Genomic DNA, 23480 nt, shown 5'->3' with positions numbered 1-23480 from the left:
CTCCTACGTCACATTATTCCATCTATCCAGGGACCAGCGTCCTCCTACGTCACATTATTCCATCTATCCAGGGACCAGCGTCCTCCTACGTCACATTATTCCATCTATCCAGGGACCAGCGTCCTCCTACGTCACATTATTACATATATCCAGGGAATAGCGTCCTCCTACGTCACATTATTCCATCTATCCAGGGACCAGCGTCCTCCTACATCACATTATTCCATCTATCCAGGGAACAGCGTCCTCCTACGTCACATTATTCCATCTATCCAGGGAATAGCGTCCTCCTACGTCACATTATTCCATCTATCCAGAGAATAGCGTCCTCCTACGTCACATTATTCCATCTATCCAGGGAACAGCGTTCTCCTACGCCACATTATTCCATCTATCCAGGGAATGTCCTGCTACGTCACATTATTCCATCTATCCAGGGAATAACATCCTCCTACGTCACATTATTCCATCTATCCAGGGAACAGCATCCTCCTACGTCACATTATTCCATCTATCCAGGGACCAGCGTCCTCCTACGTCACATTATTCCATCTATGCAGGGACCAGCGTCCTCCTACGTCACATTATTCCATCTATCCAGGGACCAGCGTCCTCCTACGTCACATTATTCCATCTATCCAGGGACCAGCGTCCTCCTACGTCACATTATTCCATCTATCCAGGGACCAGCGTCCTCCTACGTCACATTATTCCATCTATCCAGGGACCAGCGTCCTCCTACGTCACATTATTCCATCTATCCAGGGACCAGCGTCCTCCTACGTCACATTATTCCATCTATGCAGGGACCAGCGTCCTCCTACGTCACATTATTCCATCTATCCAGGGACCAGCGTCCTCCTACGTCACATTATTCCATCTATCCAGGGACCAGCGTCCTCCTACGTCACATTATTCCATCTATCCAGGGAATAGCGTCCTCCTACGTCACATTATTCCATCTATCCAGGGAACAGCGTCCTCCTACGTCACATTATTATATATATCAAGGGAACACCGTCTTCCTACGCCACATTATTCCATCTATCCAGGGAATAGCATCCTCCTACGTCACATTATTCCATCTATCCAGGGAATAGCGTCCTCCTACGTCACATTATTCCATCTACCCAGGGATCAGCGTCCTCCTACGTCACATTATTCCATCTACCCAGGGATCAGCGTCCTCCTACGTCACATTATTCCATCTATCCAGGGAATAGCGTCCTCCTACGTCACATTATTCCATCTACCCAGGGATCAGCGTCCTCCTACATCACATTATTCCATCTATCCAGGGACCAGCGTCCTCCTACGTCACATTATTCCATCTATCCAGGGAATAGCGTCCTCCTACGTCACATTATTCCATCTATCCAGGGAATAGCGTCCTCCTACGTCACATTATTCAATCTATCCAGGGAACAGCGTCCTCCTACGTCACATTATTATATATATCCAGGGAATTGCGTCCTCCTACGTCACATTATTCAATCTATCCAGGGAACAGCGTCCTCCTACATCACATTATTATATATATCCAGGGAATAGCGTCCTCCTACGTCACATTATTCAATCTATCCAGGGAACAGCGTCCTCCTACGTCACATTATTATATATATCCAGGGATCAGCATCCTCCTACGTCACATTATTCAATCTATCCAGGGAACAGCGTCCTCCTACGTCACATTATTCCATCTATCCAGGGACCAGCATCCTCCTACGTCACATTATTTCATCTATCCAGGGAATAGCGTCCTCCTACGTCACATTATTCCATCTATCCAGGGAATAGCGTCCTCCTACGTCACATTATTCCATCTACCCAGGGATCAGCGTCCTCCTACATCACATTATTCCATCTATCCAGGGACCAGCGTCCTCCTACGTCACATTATTCCATCTATCCAGGGAATAGCGTCCTCCTACGTCACATTATTCAATCTATCCAGGGAACAGCGTCCTCCTACGTCACATTATTATATATATCCAGGGAATTGCGTCCTCCTACGTCACATTATTCAATCTATCCAGGGAACAGCGTCCTCCTACATCACATTATTATATATATCCAGGGAATAGCGTCCTCCTACGTCACATTATTCAATCTATCCAGGGAACAGCGTCCTCCTACGTCACATTATTATATATATCCAGGGATCAGCATCCTCCTACGTCACATTATTCAATCTATCCAGGGAACAGCGTCCTCCTACGTCACATTATTCCATCTATCCAGGGACCAGCATCCTCCTACGTCACATTATTTCATCTATCCAGGGAATAGCGTCCTCCTACGTCACATTATTCCATCTATCCAGGGAATAGCGTCCTCCTACGTCACATTATTCCATCTATCCAGGGACCAGCATCCTCCTACGTCACATTATTCTATCCATCCAGGGAATAGCGTCCTCCTACGTCACATTATTCCATCTATCCAGGGAATAGCGTCCTCCTACATCACATTATTCCATCTATCCAGGGAATGTCCTCCTACGTCACATTATTCCATCTATCCAGGGACCAGCGTCCTCCTACGTCACATTATTCCATCTATCCAGGGAATAGCGTCCTCCTACGTCACATTATTCCATCTATCCAGGGAACAGCGTCCTCCTACGTCACATTATTCCATCTATCAAGGGACCAGCGTCCTCCTACGTCACATTATTATATATATCCAGGGAACAGCGTCCTCCTACGTCACATTATTCCATCTATCCAGGGACCAGCGTCCTCCTACGTCACATTATTCCATCTATCCAGGGAATAGCGTCCTCCTACGTCACATTATTCCATCTATCCAGGGAACAGCGTCCTCCTACGTCACATTATTCCATCTATCCAGGGAATAGCGTCCTCCTACGTCACATTATTCCATCTATCCAGGGACCAGCGTCCTCCTACGTCACATTATTCCATCTATCCAGGGACCAGCGTCCTCCTACGTCACATTATTCCATCTATCCAGGGACCAGCGTCCTCCTACGTCACATTATTACATATATCCAGGGAATAGCGTCCTCCTACGTCACATTATTCCATCTATCCAGGGACCAGCGTCCTCCTACATCACATTATTCCATCTATCCAGGGAACAGCGTCCTCCTACGTCACATTATTCCATCTATCCAGGGAATAGCGTCCTCCTACGTCACATTATTCCATCTATCCAGAGAATAGCGTCCTCCTACGTCACATTATTCCATCTATCCAGGGAACAGCGTTCTCCTACGCCACATTATTCCATCTATCCAGGGAATGTCCTGCTACGTCACATTATTCCATCTATCCAGGGAATAACATCCTCCTACGTCACATTATTCCATCTATCCAGGGAACAGCATCCTCCTACGTCACATTATTCCATCTATCCAGGGACCAGCGTCCTCCTACGTCACATTATTCCATCTATGCAGGGACCAGCGTCCTCCTACGTCACATTATTCCATCTATCCAGGGACCAGCGTCCTCCTACGTCACATTATTCCATCTATCCAGGGACCAGCGTCCTCCTACGTCACATTATTCCATCTATCCAGGGACCAGCGTCCTCCTACGTCACATTATTCCATCTATCCAGGGACCAGCGTCCTCCTACGTCACATTATTCCATCTATCCAGGGACCAGCGTCCTCCTACGTCACATTATTCCATCTATGCAGGGACCAGCGTCCTCCTACGTCACATTATTCCATCTATCCAGGGACCAGCGTCCTCCTACGTCACATTATTCCATCTATCCAGGGACCAGCGTCCTCCTACGTCACATTATTCCATCTATCCAGGGAATAGCGTCCTCCTACGTCACATTATTCCATCTATCCAGGGAACAGCGTCCTCCTACGTCACATTATTATATATATCAAGGGAACACCGTCTTCCTACGCCACATTATTCCATCTATCCAGGGAATAGCATCCTCCTACGTCACATTATTCCATCTATCCAGGGAATAGCGTCCTCCTACGTCACATTATTCCATCTACCCAGGGATCAGCGTCCTCCTACGTCACATTATTCCATCTACCCAGGGATCAGCGTCCTCCTACGTCACATTATTCCATCTATCCAGGGAATAGCGTCCTCCTACGTCACATTATTCCATCTACCCAGGGATCAGCGTCCTCCTACATCACATTATTCCATCTATCCAGGGACCAGCGTCCTCCTACGTCACATTATTCCATCTATCCAGGGAATAGCGTCCTCCTACGTCACATTATTCCATCTATCCAGGGAATAGCGTCCTCCTACGTCACATTATTCAATCTATCCAGGGAACAGCGTCCTCCTACGTCACATTATTATATATATCCAGGGAATTGCGTCCTCCTACGTCACATTATTCAATCTATCCAGGGAACAGCGTCCTCCTACATCACATTATTATATATATCCAGGGAATAGCGTCCTCCTACGTCACATTATTCAATCTATCCAGGGAACAGCGTCCTCCTACGTCACATTATTATATATATCCAGGGATCAGCATCCTCCTACGTCACATTATTCAATCTATCCAGGGAACAGCGTCCTCCTACGTCACATTATTCCATCTATCCAGGGACCAGCATCCTCCTACGTCACATTATTTCATCTATCCAGGGAATAGCGTCCTCCTACGTCACATTATTCCATCTATCCAGGGAATAGCGTCCTCCTACGTCACATTATTCCATCTACCCAGGGATCAGCGTCCTCCTACATCACATTATTCCATCTATCCAGGGACCAGCGTCCTCCTACGTCACATTATTCCATCTATCCAGGGAATAGCGTCCTCCTACGTCACATTATTCAATCTATCCAGGGAACAGCGTCCTCCTACGTCACATTATTATATATATCCAGGGAATTGCGTCCTCCTACGTCACATTATTCAATCTATCCAGGGAACAGCGTCCTCCTACATCACATTATTATATATATCCAGGGAATAGCGTCCTCCTACGTCACATTATTCAATCTATCCAGGGAACAGCGTCCTCCTACGTCACATTATTATATATATCCAGGGATCAGCATCCTCCTACGTCACATTATTCAATCTATCCAGGGAACAGCGTCCTCCTACGTCACATTATTCCATCTATCCAGGGACCAGCATCCTCCTACGTCACATTATTTCATCTATCCAGGGAATAGCGTCCTCCTACGTCACATTATTCCATCTATCCAGGGAATAGCGTCCTCCTACGTCACATTATTCCATCTATCCAGGGACCAGCATCCTCCTACGTCACATTATTCTATCCATCCAGGGAATAGCGTCCTCCTACGTCACATTATTCCATCTATCCAGGGAATAGCGTCCTCCTACATCACATTATTCCATCTATCCAGGGAATGTCCTCCTACGTCACATTATTCCATCTATCCAGGGACCAGCGTCCTCCTACGTCACATTATTCCATCTATCCAGGGAATAGCGTCCTCCTACGTCACATTATTCCATCTATCCAGGGAACAGCGTCCTCCTACGTCACATTATTCCATCTATCAAGGGACCAGCGTCCTCCTACGTCACATTATTATATATATCCAGGGAACAGCGTCCTCCTACGTCACATTATTCCATCTATCCAGGGACCAGCGTCCTCCTACGTCACATTATTCCATCTATCCAGGGAATAGCGTCCTCCTACGTCACATTATTCCATCTATCCAGGGAACAGCGTCCTCCTACGTCACATTATTCCATCTATCCAGGGAATAGCGTCCTCCTACGTCACATTATTCCATCTATCCAGGGACCAGCGTCCTCCTACGTCACATTATTCCATCTATCCAGGGAATAGCGTCCTCCTACGTCACATTATTCCATCTATCCAGGGAATAGCGTCCTCCTACGTCACATTATTCCATCTATCCAGGGACCATCGTCCTCCAACGTCGCATTATTCCATCTATCCAGGGACCAGCGTCCTCCTACGTCACATTATTCCATCTATCCAGGGAATAGCGTCCCCCTACGTCACATTATTATATATCACACATTTATGTGTCTACAAATTGCAGTAAAGTTATGGAATTTACAAAACACAAGTTCAATGTTTCTCATAGAGGAAAAAAAATCTTACAACCATCGGAAAGGGCCATATTTTCTGCTACGGGGTAAGAAATCCCTCTGAATTGTTAAGTGCTGTGAAATATATTGGCTCTATAGAAAGAAAATTATTATTATAATGAACAATAATCCTACAACGTATATTATATGGTTCTTCATATTCCTCAATAAATAATCTTTATTGGGCAATAGCCAAATGATTTCTGGTGGCAGCCTACCAACCAATACCAATCGGGGACGCCGGTGAGTGCCCACAGTCTTGTTGCTCCACGGTTAGTCATACCCCACCCTTTGGTAATAATAATATCGGTCATTTATATAAGGAAGAACAACCCAGGTTCTTCCTACCTAGCCCTACACTATTCACAAAAAGTCAGGAATATTTGGGTGACATTTCAGGATGATCCTAAAATGCCGTCTAACCCTTTAAGGTGAACTTAATGTGATGTCTCTAACCTTTTGAAGGCACATGTCCAACTGTTCAATGTCTCAGTACTTTCTGCACAACTTGCTGCTCTCTAACAAAGCCCATTATAATTGAACCCCAAAATATATTGGGAGATTCATGGATCAAACACCTGTTGTGAATTTTGCCATTTAGGCCACGGCCAGACTATCAGTATTTGGTCAGTATTTTTCTCAGGAGTGGGAGCCAAAAGCAGGTGAGGAACAATCAGAGAAAAGGTATAATAGAAACAAGTCACCAATTCTGCATTTATCACCCACTCCTGAGAAAAAATACTGACCGAATACTGACCAAATACTGATAGTCCGGCCGTGGCCTAAATAGCAAAATTCACAACAGGTGTTTGATCCATGAATCTCCCAATATATTTTGGGGTTGAATCAGAATTGGTATTAATCAGTCCTCATCATCATCATGCTGTTCACACTGACATCATGAGATCAAGGCGACACATAAGGGTATGTACGATCCGGAGCCGCTGCAGGTTTGATGCTGTGGACTTATGCAGCGTCAAACCTGCAGCGGCCAGATGTTACAGCATAGTGGATGGGATTTGTAGAAATGCCATGCCCACTACGCGTCTCTGGGCACTTGCCGATCACCCGCGGAAACTGACATGCGGTGCGTCTTTCCAGATCGCAGCATGTCAATTTCTCTTGCGGGTCCGCATGCGGGCTTTCCCCATAGACCTAACCTCTATGAGGAAAGTCCACATGTGAAAATAAAAAAAAAATGGCACCGATCTTTTGCATAAAATGAGCGGAAGCCGGCATGGGCTCTTCGGCAGTGACTGGACTGCAGACCTGGATGCATCGTGGGCACATATCCTAACAGTTGATCCACAGTACCTCACCATTGCGAGGCATCAAGCAGGATGTTCTCAGACAAAAGTGGCCACTGAGCTTAGAGAGTCACATAATCATCAGCAGGGAGCAACAGAGATGGAGAGAGACTGGAAGAGTCACAGAAAGGCAGAGAAGTGGACGTCCTTTGGCCACATCCCACACGGATGAAAGCTTCATTCTGAACAATGCCCTTCGGGACCGAATGATGAATGCCACACAACTCCAGGCACATTTAAAGGATGAGAAAGGCTCCAAGTGCCACGTCAGACCATTCAAAACAGTTTACATCAGCGTGGTCTGGGTGCTAGACGACCTGCAAGGTACCTGACCACACCACCTGACACAGGCCCATGGGCCAGGGAGCATCTATGCTGGACAAGGGATCAGTGGGCCCCCTTACTGTTCACTGATGAAAGTTGATTCACACTGAGCAGAAATGATGGCTGCCAACGATGTTGGAGACGTCAAGGAGAGATCTATGCATCAGCCACAGTTGTCACCAGACGAGCCTTTGGTGGTGGTGGTGTTAGTGTGGGCAGGTGTGCTAGTCAGAAGTGCCATACACTTTGTGGATGGTACAGTGACAAGCCCCTACTACTTGTATAACATCATTAATCCAGTCATTGTGCATCTGCACGAACACAGGCCTAATTTCATCTTCATGAAAGACAATGCTCCAGCTGATTGAGGTCGCATCATTAGGGAACAGCTCCTGGAGACTGGGGTACCTCAAATGGAGTGGCCTTCACTTTCTCCAGACCAGAATCCTACACAAACCCTATGGGATCAGCTGAGTCGCCATGTAGAGGCTCGTAACTCTGTACCCTAGAACCTCAATGACCTGAGGGCCGCCCTTCATGAAGATGGGACGCCATGCCTCAGCGACAAAAACTCCACTTGTGAACAGCAGGAGACATCGTTATCAGCTGTAATTGATGATCAAGGCCACATGACAAGTTATTGAAACATTGACATTTTTTGTGGGATATACCCACCACTGTTATTGCCTTTTGTTTCATTAAATTGTTTGAGATGAGGAAATCACCATTGCTGCTTCTACTTAAATGCAAGACTGTCATGATAAAATATCACTGGAGCGTGAACTTAAAGGGGCATTCCCATCTCTTATCCCAATATGTAGTAGGTGTAATAATAATAATAATAATAATAATAATAATAATAATATTAGCAAATACCTCCAATAAGATATGTTGTACAGCTTTTTTGATTGGCTATGTCTCTTTCCTCATGTGCAGGCATTGCAGGACCTTGGGTATCCATGGTTACGTCCACTGATAAAGTGACAGTTAGCTAGCTGCTAAAGGTTGTAATCATGGATTCCTAAGGTCCTGCAATGCCTGCACATGAGGTAAGTGTCGTAGCGAATCAAAAATACTATACTACATTTCTAATTGGAGGTATTTGCTAATGTTATTATTACACCTACTACATATTGGGGACAGGATCTTGGAGATGGAAATACCCCTTTAAGTTTTTCATAAATTTTACCCGAAAGCCAAATATCCACAATTTTTGAGCGTAGAGTATACAGGGGGTAGAGGATCGTGCGTGACCGCCATACGTCCTAACAGACACTTTATAAAATACTGGAAATTTGATTTAAGGATAAAAGACGTGATCATTAGTCGTGAGCAGCGCCCCTTACATGGCAGCAATACATGGGGCCCCCCGAATAGCTCTGTAAAATAGACCTTTGCCTTACCTAAAGCAGGATTTGTGTGGAAATTGCACAGCAGCAGGGTGCAAAGTATTTTCTTGGCATTACGTTACAGAAATGGAGTCAGGCAATAAGTACAAAAGCTGCAATAGTTTGCAATGACCCAAACTGTCAAATAAGAAAATTAATGGCGCTAATAAAAAAAAATGGCAAAGTCCAGGTGATGTAATTGGCTTCAATACTGATTACAGCAAGACAGTTCTGTGCCAGTCCGGCACAACATGTAGGACATAACCCTATTAGATGCCTCTACGGCAGAAAATAAAGCTCAGATTTTTTTATGCACAAGAGGGATCATATTTTGCAATGATACAAAATTCTGCAGGGGCATATAGGTACATCTCTGCTGCCCCTCTCCTGGTGTTACATCTAGCACTGAATAGAGTCTTCAAGTTATAATAAAAAAAAAAAATATTTCTATAAAGAGAAATTCAAACTTTATGACATCAATTTTGTCCCATACCTCAACATTAAAAAATATCTCACTAACTTTAAGGCTGTGTGCCCACGATGCGTTTTTTAAGCGTTTCCGCAGCGGCAAAAACGGTGCAGAAATGATTAAAAAATGCACGGTAGAAAGTCTGCCATGTCCCCCAATGATAATCCGCATGTGCTGTGCACATGCTGCGGAAATTTCCGCTGAGGATTATCATTGCGGCAAAAAACGCAGCTCTACCAATTATTTTGCGGAAGCGCTGCGTTTTCGCCGCCATTGACTTGCTTTGGACCGCGTGGAATCCGCATCACTGCATCTGTACATGCGGAATCCAAAAGTTTCAACGTGAGGATGGTACCCGGGTGTGGAGGTGAGGAGACTCTCCTCCAGACTCAGGTACCATAGAACCTGTGAAAAAAAGAATAAAATAAAAAATAAATATTATATTTACCTTCTGATGGCCCCTGGTGTCCTTGTCTTCACTTGCTGGCAGCGCGGTGGACTGAAGGACCTGCGCTGACGTCATTTAGTCATGTGACGGCAGGTCCTTCAGTGTAGTGTACCACGAGCTGACGGCAAGCCAGGACGGAGCGAAGCAAGACTCCAGGGGCCATCGGAAGGTAAGTATAGATTTATTTTTTACCATTCTTTCGGTCCCAGTATATAAATCCATGCCGGTTGCATGGATTTATATAGTGTGACCAAGTTGTCAAGCACTTTCCAAGTGATGCTAAAATCGCTTGGAAAGCGCTTGTCAACCCGCATGTGGAAATGCATGTGAAGAAAGCTTCACATCCACATGTCCCTGGCAGGAAAAACGCATGTACAATCCGCATGTACAATCCCATATGTTCAATCCGCATGCATTTTTTCTGCCAGGGAGATGCAGAAACGCTCAGGAAAAAATCGTGAGCATTTCTGCATCGTGGGCACATAGCCTCATAAAGAAAAATTTTCAGAAAACATCTATTCCAACAAGGATCTCCACTTTACTCAGGGAACCGCACAAATCTTCCATTCGTCAAATCTTTGCGCTACCCTTCATGAAACATAGTATAAATTACTCACCAGATGGTATCTCACCCCTCAAAGACTGCATCAAAGTTCCTCATCTCATTCTGCCCTTTGTTGGAGACATAGTGGCTCAAGGGACATATAAAAACACCTTTTCTGGGATTGTAGCAATATCAAAAGTGTTTGGGGGAAAGTTGAATCTCTTATTCACGATATCATGAGCAGTGATATCACACTTACTAAACAATTAGCAAGACTCTCGGTGGGAATCGACAAACTGTTAAGAGAACATCAGTATATCACCTCACATATCCTAATTACTACCAACCATCAGATTCAGTCATGGGCGATCGCCGCGTTCAGTTATTGCTGGCGCTGCCCATGACTTTTTAATACTGCTCCCGGCAAGTGCTATGTTTGTGGGGCGCATGTGCAGTGACACTGCAGCGGTGAATGCAAGATACATTGACTGTGCACGTGCCAGGAGCCACAGGTCACAGCACGTGCGCAGTGAAGCTGGTAATCACACAGTCTCAGTGCGCACGCGCCGGACTTGTGCAGATGCGCATGTGTGGCGCCCCTGCGGGTCCAGTCGCCACGTAGGTACTGCATCTCAGCCAGAGGTGTGGTACCCCACTCTCAGGTAAGGAGGGAGCACTACCCGTGACCCACACACCCACATCCAACACTACACCACTACAGTAGTGAAGGGCGAGATTGCTCCTGAGGGAGAGCACAGACCCTGGTCCCTGTTAGGAAGGTAGAACTAAGTAGAGGAGGTGGGTGGAGGAAGAAGGAAGACTTTAAAGCTCAGCTACCAAACCGGAGGTGCGATATCTTCATGTGCTGTAGCCACAATCCACACACATTAGCTGAAAAGGTGGCCATATAGGACCAAGGGGACAGACCGGACGTTGCCCGACAAGGCCGCTGGCCACTGGCTCGGGACACTGTGTGTGAGGTGCGGGGCATGAAGGCGAGAGCCAGCGCAGAGAGATGACCTGGAGAGGTTCACAGGAAGGGGTCCCGATCAAGTGCACCCAAATTAACTGAGAGTTGGCTGGATCACTTGCCCGGAAGACACAGGACTACGTGGGCGGTTATAATCTGGCAGTTGTAACCTGGAGCAGCGTGATAACTGAGTAAAAGCTTGAAGACTGCACCCCACTATGTCCTTGCCTAATTGCTGCGCCACCTGCCTTGCACTACACCAACTACATCTACAACATCCATCAAATATACTGCCCTGGGGCCCAGCTCTGCCCGTGGAGAGCAGCACTATCTCAGCTGTGTCACCATCAGCCCCAGTGGATCTGCACCGCAGAGGCGTCCCCATATAGCCGCATACCACGGGTGGCGTCACAAACTTATTCCCAAACACTTTATTGCCCAAACTGACTTTTCCTTTTCTTTATTTGACCGCCCTGGGCCACGGACCGGGTCACTGCCACCGTGACTACCCCCAATAGAAAAGGACTGGCCCGGCTACCGAGTACCCCATGGCCCCAGGGGGCGCGTCACATGCGCCCCACAAACATACTGCGCCTGGCAAGCGTTATTCAAATCTCATGGGTGGCACCAGCACTGATTGAATGAGGTGCTGCCCATGACTGAATCTGAGAATCACACCCCTATGAGGGAATACAGCAGGTAGGACAAAGTATATAAAACGTTATAACATCACTAGATGGTTGCCCGATTCTAACGCATCGGGTATTCTAGAATATGCCCCATGCAGGATGTGACTCCCACCCCCCCCCCCCCCATATAATGCACCATGCAGGATGTCACATCCCCCGTCCGTTATAATGCCCCATGCTGGATGTGACATCCCCCCTCCCTTATAATACCCCATGCAGGATGTCACATCCCCCCATAGTGCCCCATGCAGGATGTGACATCCCCCCCTCCCTTATAATGCCCCATGCAGGATGTCACATCCCCCCTATATAATACCCCATGCAGGATGTCACATCCCCCCCTATATAATACCCCATGCAGGATGTCACATCCCCCTTCCCTTATAATGGCCCCTCCACGATGTCACACTTCCCCACCCCACCATTTAATGCCCTATGGCCCCATACAATAAAAAAACAAAAAAAAATCCAATACTCACCTCACTTGTCAGCTGCACCTCTAGACTCCAGCGTAGCCCGCATGTTCCCGCTGTGTGAGAGGGGAGGGGTAAGTATGGCGCCGGGGTCCTGAGCGAGCAGGGGGAGGGACAGGAGGAGAGGGGAGGAGAGGAGGGAAGGAGAGGAGGGGAGGAGAGGAGGGGAGGAGAGGAGGGGAGGAGAGGAGGGGAGGAGAGGAGGAGAGGAGGAGAGGAGGAGAGGAGGAGAGGAGAGGAGGGGAGGAGAGGAGGGGAGGAGAGGAGGGGAGGAGAGGAGGGGAGGAGAGGAGGGGAGGAGAGGAGGGGAGGGGAGGAGGGGAGGGGAGGAGGGGAGGGGAGGAGGGGAGGAGGGGAGGGGAGGAGAGGAGGGGAGGAGAGGAGGGGAGGGGAGGAGGGGAGGGGAGGAGGGGAGGGGAGGAGGAGGGGAGGGGAGGAGAGGAGGGGAGGAGGGGAGGAGAGGAGAGGAGGGGAGGAGAGGAGGGGAGGAGAGGAGGGGAGGAGAGGAGGGGAGGAGAGGAGGGGAGGAGAGGAGGGGAGGAGAGGAGGGGAGGAGAGGAGGGGAGGAGGGGAGGGGGGAGGGGAGGGGGGAGGGGAGGAGGGGAGGGGAGGAGGGGAGGAGAGGAGGGGAGGGGAGGAGAGGAGAGGAGAGGAGGGGAGGAGAGGAGGGGAGGAGGGGAGGAGAGGAGGGGAGGAGAGGAGGGGAGGAGGGGAGGAGGGGAGGAGAGGAGGGGAGGAGAGGGGAGGAGAGGAGGGGAGGAGAGAGTAGAGGAGGGGAGGAGAGGGGAGGGGCGTCACTTTTACCGTCCGGAGATAAGCGGCCATAGCCGCTGATGTCCCGACAGTAGCCGCATGGGGGTCAGCGGCGCCTCCGGTCGGGGGACGTATGCTGCGAGAAGCCGGCTTCATCTCCCGGCTGCATCGCCGCTCACCTCCGTGCGGCATTTCAGCCGCTAACGGCCGCCATCTTTTTGTGAAATGCCGCGTCGCTGATTGGCCGCGGCCGGACCAATCAGCGACGCGGGATTTCCTGGACAGACAGACCGACAGACGGGATAAAACAATTATATAGATAGATTATCCCATCACCGATTTTCATGAAAACAGCTTGTTAGTGATGCACATTGCATCACTAACAACGCTATGGGAGCAGTGATAATAGTGACTAGGACGTGACAGGTTCCCTTTAAGAATGACAATATTTTGAAATATGAGGAAAAATTGTTCCCTTTGGAATAAAAAAGGTGTGACTTCTTTGATCTAAATCTTTGGTTTATCTAATTTCCTCCTAGATAATGTTACCTATCAAGCAGTTGGCAACATTTCATTTATCCTAAGCACTCAATTTCATGTACAATTGTTTTTTTTTGTTTTCACATTTATCGGTCAATTCCTGATCGCTTTAGTAGTTATGACTCCTCTTCCCCCTCATTATTCGACTGGATTTTCACCCCAATAAAAATGTCTATTGCTTTGCCCTTCCTTTCCCCAGTTAATATACTAATAGTTATGTTTGTAAGATTTGTTTGCTTTGTTAAACCCAATAAAAAAGTATTGTTAAAAAAAAAAAAAAGCGGGAATACATTTGACTCACAATCCAGTGATGACCCCTCAGTGGTGCTGCCGGTCTATGTTCACATACAGACAGCGTTTGGTTCCAACAATCATTTGCCATTACTGCTCAGAGATGGGAGCAGCGGGGCCAGTAACACAGCACTTGACCACTGCAGCTAATGATTGCTAAAAGGCAACCGCAAACAAAGATGGGAAGCGCCGCTGAAGGGTCAGTGCTAGATCCGAGTATAATCTGCATCCCACACATGTGAATGGGGATCACTGAATTTCTGGCAGTGTGGTGAAAGAAAAGTACCTAATATTGAAAAAAAAAAGTGGAATATCACGTTATTTTATGATGAAACGTAAAAGGATTAGCCCCACTGAGTGACAATGGGGCAAATCCCCATGTAAATCTGCTGCACACCCACAGAAGAAAAGTAAGGGTATCTGTCACAGACATGTGAGATTTTAATCCAACTCAAAAAAGTAGCCTAAGTAACAGTGGACAACAAATTGTGGAGAGTCTGTGCAGTCAGACAATGCTCCTACGTATACATACTGTCAGCTAACACAGCTACGGCATTACCATCCATAACATCACGTCCGGTATTAGGAAAAGCAGAGGGGTGGAAAGGACATCCAGCGCTTAGCAGGAGCGGCACATTCACACATTATCTAATCACCTCGCTTCTGACCATATGCTCTCTCCAGTCACTGCTCAATAATTAATCCACCAAGGAAAATAAAAAAGCACAAAGGAATTCATCGCACTCAATAGCATTGCCCCACCACTATACTAACCACACCATCATTATTACTAAAAGAACAACCCATCGCCCAGGAAAATGGCGCCTTATACCTATGTGACCCCGAGATTGGTAATGTGACACACTACCCCGCAGTTCTAGGTAGGAGCAGCCATTACTATACAGTGTGCAGTATATGCACAAACAGGCAGACAGGTGCCTAAAGCACCCCAAGATCTCACACCAATGCCTGATGTCTAGGAAAGATCTTATACAGTCATTCAATTTGGCTTCCAAGTATTTTACCACCTGCTGGAAATCACTACATGGAGCAACAATCCCACAGAGCACGGCGCCTATACACAGCCCCTATACATGGCCTCTACACAAGCCACGTCCTCTGGGATGAAGGAGCCTTTGATCTTGAATTACACCTATTTAGCCTAATTACTGATATCACGTATTTATTTATTTTTTATTTATTTTACTCACTTATATAGCGCCATTAATTCCACAGCGCTTTACAGACATTATGGGCACTTGTCCCCATTGGGGCTCACAATCAAAATTCCCTATCAATATGTCGTTGGAGTGTGGGAGGAAATAGGAAACCCCGGAGGAAACCCACACAAACAAGGGGAGAACATACAAACTCCTTGCAGATGTTGTCCTTAGTGGGATTTGAACCCAGGACCTCAGCGCTGCAAGGCTGCAGTGCTAACCACTGTGCCATCACTTTATACAACGGCCTTACAAAATGGTGTATACATCGACTCTGTCCAGCAGTGTATATGGAGTCAGCTTATTGTACAATATATCACAGTATACAGATATCGTACAGCGCAGCGCATACAGACACGTCGCAGTATACAGATATCATACAGCGCAGCGCATACAGACACGTCGCAGTATACAGATATCAAACAGCGCAGCATATACAGACACGTCGCAGTATACAGATATCGTACAGCGCAGCGCATAAAGACACGTCGCAGTATAGATATTGTACAGTGCAGCGCATACAGACATGCCGCACTATAGATATCGTACATCGCATCGTATACAGACACGTCACAGTATACAGATATCGTACAGCACAGCGTATACAGACACGTCGCAGTATACAGATATCGTACAGCGCAGCGCATACAGACACCGTACAGCGCAGCGTATAGATATCGTACAGCGCAGCGTATAGACACGTCGCAGCATACAGATATCGTACAGCGCAGCGTATACAGACACGTCGCAGTATACAGATATCGTACAGCGCAGCGCATACAGACACCGTACAGCGCAGCGTATACAGACACGTCGCAGTATACAGATATCGTACAGCGCAGCGTATAGACACGTCGCAGCATAGATATCGTACAGCGCAGCGTATAGACACGTCGCAGCATACAGATATCGTACAGCGCAGCGTAGACACGTCGCAGCATACAGATATCGTACAGATTAGCGTATAGACACGTCGCAGCATACAGATATCGTACAGCGCAGCGCATACAGACACGTCGCAGTATACAGATATCGTACAGCGCAGCGCATAGACACGTCGCAGTATACAGATATCGTACAGCGCAGCGCATACAGACACGTCGCAGTATACAGATATCGTACAGCGCAGCGCATACAGACACGTCGCACTATAGATATTGTACAGTGCAGCGCATACAGACATGCCGCACTATAGATATCGTACATCGCATCGTATACAGACACGTCGCAGTATACTGATATCGTACAGCGCAGCGCATACAGACACGTCGCAGTATACAGATATCGTACAGCGCAGCGCATACAGACACCGTACAGCGCAGCGTATACAGACACGTCGCAGCATACAGATATCGTACAGCGCAGCGTATAGACACGTCGCAGCATACAGATATCGTACAGCGCAGCGTATAGACACGTCGCAGCATACAGATATCGTACAGCGCAGCGTATAGACACGTCGCAGCATACAGATATCGTACAGCGCAGCGTATAGACACGTCGCAGCATACAGATATCGTACAGCGCAGCGTATAGACACGTCGCAGCATACAGATATCGTACAGCGCAGCGTATACAGACACGTCGCAGTATACAGATATCGTACAGCGCAGCGTATACAGACACATCGCAGTATACAGATATCGTACAGTGCAGCGTATACAGACACGTCGCAGTATACAGATATCTCACAGTGCAGCGTATACAGACACGTCGCAGTATACAGATATCGTACAGCGCAGCGTATAGACACGTCGCAGCATACAGATATCGTACAGCGCAGCGTATAGACACGTCGCAGCATACAGATATCGTACAGATCAGCGTATAGACACGTCGCAGCATACAGATATCGTACAGCGCAGCGCATACAGACACGTCGCAGTATACAGATATCGTACAGCGCAGCGTATAGACACGTCGCAGCATACAGATATCTCACAGTGCAGTGTATACAGACACGTCGCAGTATACAGATATCTCACAGTGAAGTGTATACAGACACGTCGCAGTATACAGATATCTCACAGTGCAGTGTATACAGACACGTCGCAGTATACAGATATCTCACAGTGCAGTGTATACAGACACGTCGCAGTATACAGATATCTCACAGTGCAGTGTATACAGACACGTCGCAGTATACAGATATCTCACAGTGCAGTGTATACAGACACGTCGCAGTATACAGATATCTCACAGTGCAGTGTATACAGATATCTCACAGTGCAGCGTATACAGACACGTCGCAGTATACAGATATCTCACAGTGCAGCGTATACAGACACGTCGCAGTATACAGATATCTCACAGTGCAGCGTATACAGACACGTCGCAGTATACAGATATCGTACAGCGCAGCGTATACAGACACATCGCAGTATACAGATATCTCACAGTGCAGTGTATACAGACACGTCGCAGTAAACAGATATCTCACAGTGCAGTGTATACAGACACGTCGCAGTATACAGATATCTCACAGTGCAGTGTATACAGACATGTCGCAGTATACAGATATCTCACAGTGCAGCGTATACAGACACGTCGCAGTATACAGATATCGTACAGCGCAGCGTATACAGACACGTCGCAGTATACAGATATCGTACAGCGCAGCGTATACAGACACGTCGCAGTATACAGATATCTCACAGTGCAGCGTATACAGACACGTCGCAGTATACAGATATCTCACAGTGCAGCGTATACAGACACGCCGCAGTATACAGATATCTCACAGTGCAGAGTATACAGACACGTCGCAGTATACAGATAGCTCACAGTGCAGTGTATACAGACACGTCGCAGTATACAGATATCTCACAGTGCAGTGTATACAGACACGTCGCAGTATACAGATATCTCACAGTGCAGTGTATACAGACACGTCGCAGTATACAGATATCTCACAGTGCAGTGTATACAGACACGTCGCAGTATACAGATATCTCACAGTGCAGTGTATACAGACACGTCGCAGTATACAGATATCTCACAGTGCAGTGTATACAGATATCTCACAGTGCAGCGTATACAGACACGTCGCAGTATACAGATATCTCACAGTGCAGTGTATACAGATATCTCACAGTGCAGTGTATACAGACACGTCGCAGTATACAGATATCTCACAGTGCAGTGTATACAGATACACCAGCTATGAGTCCTGCCGGCCGCGCACATCCTGCCCTGGTAACTGCGGGAGCTGCTGGTGTCACCGGGGCCCTTGGCTCCTGCACTGTCCGCACTCCCTATGGCCTCCGGCCTTACACACACGCACACATGCCCGGCCACAATGGCAGCTATCACCGTGTGTAATGACACCGGCCTCCTGCACTCAGCGCCGCCCCGACCACTTACCGGCGGTCCCGTAAACAGCGGTCAGTCCTGCCTCCTCTCGGTGTCTTCCCCACCTGACACTCGTCACATGACTGGAGCTCCCTCCAGTGGATTGGCAGCTAGGGGACAGACCACTGACAAATCACAGTGCTGCATCCACCAAGAGCACTTCCGGTACCGCCCCCCCACCCATCGAGCTACTTGGTAGAGCGCAGGCTGGAACCCGCTCACTGATACGTTGGGGCTGAGATCGGGATGAAAACCGGGAGAAAGATGGAGAGGAGGATGCGATTATACCAGCAGAGTCCCGGCAGTGTGCTCAGCCCTACACAGTACCGGCAGAGTGCTCGCTGATACACAGTAACGACAGGGTGCTCAGTCCTACACAGTACCTGCAGAGAGCTCTATCGTACACTGTACCGGCAAGAGTGCTCGCTCATACACTGTACCGGCAAGAGTGCTCGCTCATACACTGTACCGGCAAGAGTGCTCGCTCATACACTGTACCGGCAAGAGTGCTCGCTGATACACTGTACTGGCAGGGTGCTCAGTCCTACACAGTACCTGCAAACAGCTTGCTCGTACACAGTACCGGCAGAGTGCTCAGTCCTACACAGTACTGGCAAGAGTGTTCGCTGATACACCGTAGCGGCAGAGTGCTCGCTGATACACCGTAGCGGCAGAGTGCTCACTCATACACCGTAGCGGCAGAGTGCACACTCATACACAGTAGCGGCAGAGTGCTCACTCATACACAGTAGCGGCAGAGTGCTCACTCATACACAGTAGTGGCAGAGTGCTCACTCATACACAGTACTGGCAAGAGTGCTCTACCGGCAGAGAGCTTGCTGATACACAGTACCGGCAGAGTGCTCACTCATACACAGTACTGGCATAGTGCTCGCTCATACACAGTACTGGCAAGAGTGCTCTACCGGCAGAGTGCTCACTCATACACAGTACTGGCAGTGGCAGAATTATTATTATTTATTTATATAGCGCCATTGATTCCATGGTGCTGTACATAAGAAGGGGTTACATACCAAATACAGATATTACTTATAGTAAATGACTAACAATGATAGACTGGTACAGAGGGAAGAGGACCCTGCCCTTGTGGGATTACATTCTACAGGATGGGGAGGGAGACAGTAGGTTGGGGGGCTGCAGTAGCTCCGCTGTTGTTGAGGTGGCAGCAAGGTCATGGCAGGCTGTAAGCTTGTTTGAAGAGATGGGTTTTCAGGTTCCGTCTGAAGGATCCAAATGTGGCGGATAATCGGACTTGTTGAGGCACAGAATTCCATAGGATGGGGGATATTCGGGAGAAATCTTGGAGGCGATTGGATGAGTAACGAATAAGTGTGGAGGAGAGAAGGAGGTCTTGGGAGGACCGGAGATAATGTGAGGGAATATATCGGGAGATTAGTTCACAGATGTACGGAGGAGAGAGGTTATGGATGGCTTTGTAGGTCAGTGTTAGTAGTTTGAACTGGATACGCTGGGCAATTGGGAGCCAGTGAAGGGATTTGCAAAGGGAGGTAGCGGAGGAGTACAAACTGCACAAGAAGTTTAGTAGAATGAGGGTGAGGGTTGAGGAAAAGACGGATTCTGGAAATATTTTTGAGCTGGAGGCGACAGGAGGTGGCGAGAGCTTGGATGTGGGGTTTGAAGGACAGGGCAGAGTCAAGGGTTACTCCGAGGCAGCAGACTGCCGGTACTGGGCAAAGTGTGGTGTCATTTATTGTAATAGAAAGATCAGGTGGGGAAGATACGCAAGATGGGGGAAAGATGAGGAGTTCAGTTTTGTCCACATTGAGCTTGAGGAAGCGAGAGGAGAAGGAGGAGGATATGGCTGCTAGACATGCTGGGATTCTGGACAGCAGAGAGGTGACGTCTGGGCCAGAGATGTAGATCTGGGTGTCATCAATGTATAGATGGTATCAGAAGCCATGGAATTTTATGAGCTGTCCCAGGCCAAGGGTATAGATTGAGAAGAGTAGGGGTCCTAGGACAGAGTCTTGAGGGACTCCAGCAGAGAGGGGGCGGGATGAGGAGAGAGTGTGGGAGTGGGAGACGCTAAATGTGCGGTTGGAAAGGTAGGAGATCCAAGATAGGGCAAAGTCTTTGACACCAAAGGAAGAGGATCTGTAGTAGGAGGCAGTGGTCAACTGTGTCAAAGGCAGAGGACAGGTCAAGAAGAAGCAGTACAGAGAATTGTCTGTTAGGTTTGGCTGTAAGTAAATCACTAGTAATTTTGGTAAGGGCAGTTTGGGTGGAATGGTGGTGGCGGAAGCCGGATTGTCGGTTGTCGAATAGAGAGTTAGATGAAAAATGGGAGGAAAGTTCAGCGTGAACGTGTTGCTCAAGGAGTATGGAGGCAAATGGGAGCAGCGATATGGGGCAGTAGCTGGACAAGGCGGTTGGGTCAAGGGATGGCTTTTTGAGGATGGGCGTGATTGTGGCATGTTTGAAGGCAGTGGGGAAGGTACCAGAAGTTAGTGATAGGTTGAAGAGATGGGTTAGGGATGGGATGAGTGTGGTGGGATGGGATGGGGTCGAGTGCAAAAGTGGTGAGGTGTGATTTGGAGAGGAGATGAGTGAGGTCTCCTTCCTTGATGTTGGAAAGGGAGGTTATGGGGGAAGGGCAATGGTCTGGGAAACAAAGGGGTTGTGGTGGTCGGACAGTAAAGACTTGCCGTGTTTGGTCAATTTTGTTTTTGAAGTGTGTGGTAAACTCCTCAGCAGAGATGACAGAGGTCGGAAGGGGCAGTGGAGGGTGGAGGAGGGTGTTGAAAGTGTTGAATAACTGTTTGGGGTTGTAGGATAAGGAAGATATGAGGGTTGTGAAGTAGGCCTGTTTAGCAGAGGTGAGGGCTGATTTGAATGTGAGTGTTGCTAATTTGAATGCAGTGAAGTCATCTTGAGAATGTGTTTTCTTCCAACGCCGCTCCGCAACCCTGGACGCTTGCCGAAGCTGTTTAGTGAGGTTGTTGTGTAAGGGTTGCCTATTGACTTGTCGCGCTCTGCAATGCATAAGAGGGGCAACCGAGTCAATAGCTGATGCGAGAGTGGCATTGTAGAAAGCAGTGGCGCTGTCTGTGTCGTGGAGTGAAGATATGGATGTCAGTGGTAGAATAGAGTGAGAGAGTGGGTGAGTGTCTAGATGTGCAAGGTTTCTGCTCGCTCTTACACAGTACCGGCAGAGTGCTCGCTCTTACACAGTACCGGGCAGGATACTCAGTCATACACAGTGCCGGCAGAGTGCCCGCTCGTACACAGTGCCGGCAGAGTGCCCGCTCGTACACAGTGCCTGCTCATACACAGTGCCGGCAGAGTGCCCGCTCGTACACAGTGCCGGCAGAGTGCCCGCTCGTACACAGTGCCGGCAGAGTGCCCGCTCGTACACAGTGCCGGCAGAGTACTTGCACGTAAACAGTAACGGCAGAGTACACAGCCATACACAGTACTGGTAAAGTATTCGCTTGTACACAGTATCGGCAAAGTGCTCGCTCGTACACTGTACTGGCAAAGTGCTCGCTCGTATACAGGATTGGTAAAGTGCTCGCTCATATACAGTATTGGTAAAGTGCTCGCTTGTACACTACTGGCAGAGTATGCACTCGTATACAGTATTGGTAAAGTGCTCGCTCGTACACTGTACTGGCAGAGTGCTTGCTCATACACAGTATCGGCAAAGTGCTCGCTCATACACTGTACTGGCAGAGTAATTACTTGTACACAGTATCGGCAGAGTCCTCACTCGTAAACAGTATTGGTAAAGTGCTCGCTCATACACAGTAACAGCAGAGTGTTCAGTGTTTGAGTGAGCACTCTGTTGGTACTTTGTATGAGTGAGCACTCTGGATTGCTGCTGGATCTGTTCTAATGGGTGATTTCTGGATATGTGGACTTAGCCTGACTGAATGAGCAAAAATTAATTATGATGCATGTACAGCCTAATGAATTTGGTACATTTTACACCAGTGGTCTCTCTATCAAAACTGGTGTGCAAACACCAGACGTGATGATTCCCCGCCATAAGTCTTCCAAGCTAAGGACCGATTGCTGCCACTTGGGCTCAATGTATCAAACTAAAGGGCGATAGAAGGTGCCGCACCTAATTTCCAGCAGTAAGAATGCAAACCAGGACATGTACGTGAGCGCCGCCAACAGGTGATGTCACACGCCGTGATTACACAAGTATGCTACAACGGCGGCAAAACGAGGTAAAAATACACGCAGAACGCCATGACGGTCAAAATGGCCTCAATTACTGCTGAGACGATTTTCGTGCTCGCCCACAATCCTGAATGACAATTTCCCATAATACATCACCACACATTTTCCATGCAGGACTCGGGCTGACAACCCCTGTGGAGGCCTTAAAAACGGCCATATTTGTTGTCACCCTTTCCATTTACGCTCATATGTAACTTTATCCATAGTTCTTCTATTGTTAACGTTTATTCTCATTCCACTATCAATACTTTCATTCCTCTAAAGCTTTAACTTCTAACTTTTTAGCTTTTCACCTCAGAATCACATGGCAGTCGCCATTTGTGCAATTGGCTGCTCCGCTTCGTCGCCTTCTACCTCTCCCGCCTGTCACTCAATTTCTGTTTGAGCCGCGCATGCGCTACACACTTC

At 48.0% G+C, this 23480-nt stretch overlaps 1 protein-coding gene across 5 annotated transcripts in view; it reads right to left on the bottom strand.

Annotated features, from left to right (window-relative positions):
• PNPLA7 (patatin like domain 7, lysophospholipase) overlaps positions 1-23466 on the bottom strand; it is a 153382-nt gene extending 129916 nt beyond the window's left edge. The window contains exon 1 of one of the 5 annotated variants that reach the window (XM_073640575.1): positions 23366-23466. The gene's annotated coding sequence lies outside the window, so the exon portion shown is untranslated. Of the gene's footprint in view, positions 1-18854; positions 18975-23365 lie in introns of those variants that run through there. The other 4 variants (XM_073640574.1, XM_073640572.1, XM_073640573.1 and 1 more) reach the window with 4 other exon arrangements.
• Positions 23467-23480: the final 14 nt, after the last annotated feature.

Source organism: Phyllobates terribilis, unplaced genomic scaffold (assembly GCF_046119375.1).
Source record: "Phyllobates terribilis strain yellow unplaced genomic scaffold, ASM4611937v1 Scaffold_7__3_contigs__length_470593459, whole genome shotgun sequence".
Lineage (NCBI taxonomy): Eukaryota > Metazoa > Chordata > Amphibia > Anura > Dendrobatidae > Phyllobates > Phyllobates terribilis.
This window is presented reverse-complemented; position numbering and strand designations above follow the sequence as displayed.